The sequence below is a fragment of the Tribolium castaneum genome, chromosome 7 (assembly GCF_031307605.1).
Source record: "Tribolium castaneum strain GA2 chromosome 7, icTriCast1.1, whole genome shotgun sequence".
Classification (NCBI taxonomy): domain Eukaryota; kingdom Metazoa; phylum Arthropoda; class Insecta; order Coleoptera; family Tenebrionidae; genus Tribolium; species Tribolium castaneum.
The window spans coordinates 16,910,907-16,916,044 of record NC_087400.1 but is presented as its reverse complement, the minus strand read 5'-3'; the positions used below and the strand labels follow the sequence as shown (position 1 = coordinate 16,916,044).

General features: G+C 34.2%; 1 long non-coding RNA gene across 1 annotated transcript; it reads right to left on the bottom strand.

The window, feature by feature from the left end:
• Positions 1-540: 540 nt before the first annotated feature.
• Positions 541-4,880, bottom strand: LOC135266828 (uncharacterized). The gene is made up of 2 exons (XR_010335025.1): positions 4,495-4,880; positions 541-4,016 (listed from the first exon to the last, which is right to left on the bottom strand). It is a non-coding gene; the product is annotated as an uncharacterized LOC135266828 (long non-coding RNA).
• Between the last annotated feature and the right edge of the window lie 258 nt (positions 4,881-5,138).

Here is a 5,138-nt window from a genome sequence, read left to right as displayed (position 1 = left end):
TTACTCTATATTGTTGTGGTGTACATGGCATTTGTTTTAATGAGTTTTTATTTAAAATTCCCTCAATATAAAAGAGAACAAAAGTACCACAATTGTTTGTATCAGTTTGGTAGTCATGTTTAACCGTCTTTAATTGAAAACATTCTAGATCAGCGTTAAAACTGCAATATTTTTTATATTCTGATATAAACTTTTTAAATCGAATAAACATTTGAGATGTGTGATCTGTATTGGATTTCATAGCATGCTACTTAACCATTGCTGACCATGATGATCCTGGTAATCTTCTACTGATAAAACATTAATTAAACCATGGAGGTAAGATAAAGAGGAGACAGCATCGCAGCACTTTCACTGTAGCGTGTTGTGAAGCCGATTAACGCCGGGAGAGGGGAATGCGGGACCAAGAGGGGACAATGTTTTCCTCCATCGCAGGTGCAAAAGGCAGTGGCGTAGCATATTTAATTGCCAAAAGGGGTTCATACTTCATAGAGTATTTTAGTGGGAAAAATTTTATGAAGTTAAAAGAAAACAAACATAAAACTGTAATTATTTTATTCTTGTAAAAAAGACATGTATAATCCATACATACAGAGTGTTATTTTAAACGAGCAATTACGAGTATCCCAGCAAATAAACAAAAAATTGTAAAATCCCAAAATCGATAGTAAGTTAGAAACAATTGACTTAAAAGACACAAATCCGTGCAGTTGACTCGGAATAATAAGCTGAGGATCTAGGAAATTTATCATTTGATCGTAGAATAGGTTTTCCATGATCTTAAGAACCAGTGAAGTTTAAGTGACAGGAGAATGGGATTTTTATGCGCTAATAATGTTAATAAAATAATAAATAACTTAGAATATAGAATAATAATAATTTAGAACAGGGAACAACAGAATAAATTTTCACGATTACAATAAAGTAAAACTAATTGATTTAAATGTTCCATCGTTAAACGTCGATGCTTATCCGTAAGTATATTTTTTTGTTTATTTATGAGATATCCACGGTGGCCCGTTAAAAAATACCCTGTAAAAAATTGTCCCTACTAACTGAGTCAGGTTTAAGCACCTTCTAATAGAAAATCAATGAAAATAAGATAAAAAACAAGCATTGTTTACTGGTTTTTAAACAGAATTGTCTTATTAAGACTGGTTCTTATTCTATCTATTTTATCAACACTTTTTCTAGCTTCGTGATGAATACGTAATTTAAAATAACCTTTTAATATTAATTTTACTAATTTATGGAAGTGGTTATCCAAAGGATCGTCATCATATAAATGATCTCCGAAGACATCCATGACCGACGACGGTAGATTACGCATAGTATTAACAATTAAGATTTGAGGTAAATTTTCAATATTTTTGTTAAAAATCCCAGTTGTTTTGTGAAAATATCGGAAATATTTTTCCGCATTTTGGCAAACGCTGACTACCATTTGCGACGCCCTGTAAAGATGTCGGTACTCTTTCTGCTGCTGCAGTTTAGAAAATGTCCTATCACCTTCCAACAACCGCAGACACTGCATACAAGTTACAGATTTGTTAAGAGACTTTACAACAAATCCGGAGATATACGACACCACATCTAAAACATAATCCGTTAAATCCCAAGACGAAGATTGGGATTGGAAATCAAATTCGTCCATATATTTTAACTCTTCTTCAAATGAAACAATGTTTTCTTCCCCACTTGCATTTGTGGTAACACCTCTACTACTGCAGTTTAAAATTGTTGTTGAATCTAAATTTATGACGTTGCCCGTGTCGCCACTTTTAATTTCGTGATGGACAATTAATCGTTTATATGCGGCCTCAAATTGTCTAGCAGTGGGATTATTGTTAAACCCTCCTTTACTGCGGATAGCCCCAAAAAATAATTCCAAGTGGTCTTGTGACAGCTTGTAGGTTGAAATATATTTCAAAAAGCCTTTTTCTTCTACATAGTGTTCATAATACTGGATAAGACTTTCTATACAAATCATAAAGCCTAAAAAACCTGTCTTCCGACCAGAATTTAAAATTGCTCTGTTATTTATTTTTAACTGCTTTATATATTCCTTAATCTCAATTAAATACCTAAAAAACTCGTTTTTGGTAACAGGTGAAAGCGGCTTTTTATAAAAATATTTAGCTAGTCTATTTTTTGAGTTAAACATATCAAATAAATCATTAAAAATTTTAATAAACTTCGCTGTTGCAGCTGCACCTATAAAATCAGTTTTCCCGCTTTCTTTTAAAAATAATAAAGCATCAGACACACTCTTGCTCAAGGTTTGGGCAGCAAGTCTCACTTTCATTTTTTCTTTTGCGAATTTAATGTGACGAGTTCTTATTTTTGTCCCGGCATGTAAACCTTCTTCACACTGTAACTCAACAAGTTTTTCCAGAAATTTCCATTCAATTTTACCACCATCGCCATCAGTAATTAATGAATATGTTGCCAAACAATTTCTTACAAGCTTCAGCATATGACAAGCATCTGGAAATATGAAAATTAAATCATCTGTGATAGGATGTTGAAACGACGTTTTAAGTGAATTGAATTCCGCAAAATCTGCTCCCAAAATTTGAACCATCTGAAAATTCGCTGGGGCTCCATCAAACGTAACTGATAATACAGTAACGCCACTTTCATGTACAAACTGAAGACATGACTTGACAAGCGAAGCTTTTTCACTGGCACATAAACCATTTAGAAGAAAATATCCAATGGGTATTTTCCATGTCCCATTTACGTTTACAAGCATAAAAACCAGAACTTCTTTTGCTTCTGGAAGTGTATCAGCACTAATATTTGTACCAATATCAACATATCCCGTAAATTTTTTTCCAGTCCATTCTATTTGTTTTCTGATCGACATTTCGTCGAGCACAAGGTTACAGACTATTTTATTGTTCTTACATTCGACATCTTTCGTTTTTATTTTTAAAGCATTTAACGCTTCTTTTGTCCACCCTGGGGATCCATCCACTGACTGATACCACTTTGAGATAGTGTTAAGATGCGGTAAAGATCGATTAAAAGTCTGTCGAACAAAGTTGTATGCTTTCGGTGAATAAAAGCTAAGCGTAAGAGCAAAGGATCTTAACGCTGGTGTATATTTCTGTTTTGTAGGCCCTTTCAACATTCGTCTAAAAATATCCGCAGCAGTTGAAGGCAACGATGACATAATAGTAGATTCAGCGTTTTCAGTAATCAAGCGTTTTTCCTTTAAAACATCTACAAGCGATTTTAAGGAATTTACTCGTAACCGTAATCTTCGCACAGACTGTTGCAACACTTTAACTTTTTTATTTTGACATTGCAATTTACTTTTCATTATTCGAAAATGTCGTTTTGCTTTTCTTGGTGTTGAAAAATCTGAGCTACTCAGAAATCCCACACTAAATCTTCTTCTTTTTTTGGTTTCACTTGTCGTAACGACACGTACTTGCTTAGTAAGTAATCTTTCAGTCTCAGAAGCTGTTAAAGTTGAAGAGGAAGGAAGAGACCGTACCCCCAAGGATTCACTTGAATCCTTTTGTTGAGAAAGATCAGAGTCTTTATGTACCTCCTGACTAACTAATCGTTTAGTCTCAGAAGCTGTTAATGTTCCAGAGGAAGGAAGAGACCGTACCCCCAAAGATTCACTTGAATTCTTATGTTGAAGGAGATTAGATTCTTTACGGAGTTCGTCCTCAGCTTCACTTGCGGTCAGGGTGCTGCTGCTAGATGACTTGAGAGTTGAAAGACCAGCTTCATCGTAACTTCTTTTATGTGATTTAGGAGATGTTACTGACGTTTCTACGCTTGTCGAATCAGAACTACTTAAATCTTTGTCAGTGGTATCAATTGGAATTGCTCCCTTTTTCAATACTTTCTTTTTAGTGACGCCCAGATACTCAAAATCTGTCTCTAGAAAATGATTTGCGCAAATTAACGCGTGTTTAGGAGCAGTTTCCTCAGCATTAAAAGGTAAACCAACACTCGAGAACCAGATTCTTCTAATACTTGGGTCAACTGGTATCCTATAAATAAATTTTTTTGTACATTGTTATTTCAGTAACAGTAACTAAATATTTTTGTTTAAAAATTTTGAGAATGGATATTAGTGGCATTACTAATCATTAAAAAACTAAAAAAAAAATTATTCTTACTAAGATGCAGCAGCTCGTAAACTTTGCAAAAAACGCATACATTAATATATGTTTGTAAGAAAAGCAAACCCGTTAACTTTGTTTTAAAGATATGTTTTAATATTTACATGATTTATTATTCAGTTGTTCAAAAAGAGTTGTAGGAAAACATTTTCTTTGAGACAAGAAAACCCACCATTTCAAAGAGAAAATTAATTCTGAAAATTGATATTTGTTGCTAAAGGTTTGAAACGGACCATACATGTTAAACTGTAGCTTTTAGACAAATTTTGTATAGAACGACTAATTTGTCAAATTGAATAGCCCTTTATAAAACAAATACCTACACCACTGACCTACAAGTACTCACCTGTGGAATGATAAATTCAAACTCGTGTTACTAACTATTTTACAAACGAAACACTGCCGTGGCATTGTTCTGTTACAATCAGTATATATTTTTTAGTCACTATAAACTCACTTTCACCACAAATTACGCTCAAATTCGCCTACTTCACTATTGTAAACAAACGGCCGCCATTATCCTTCACTGGATGTTCACTGGCAATATTGGTAATGCAGCGTTGTCGGATTGTTACTTAGTGCATCGCATATCCGGAAATCCACGAACACTCTTACCGCTTCAGCTCACTATGCAGTAACATACCAACATGTAAACATAGCCGATATGGCAACGTCAATGTTTATGTACATTAGAATGTGAAGTCTCGCGGACTTCACTTCCAAATACACATTGCGGAGCCTTGAATTAAACCGACAACGGTATATGTTTTACCCATTGCTTTACATTCAACATAATAATCAACGTTTTTTTTCCTCCGACTGACAGGAGTGTGCAAAATTGGCTCAACATTTTTAGTACCCAATGGTAATAGGCGGCGCTTTTAATCGGCTTTTACAAAAAAAAGATCCGAAAGTCCTAAAGGAACTTCAATGTCTTCACGTGTAACATCTAGTGTTTTATTCAATTCAAAATATGGAGTGTCTTCGCTT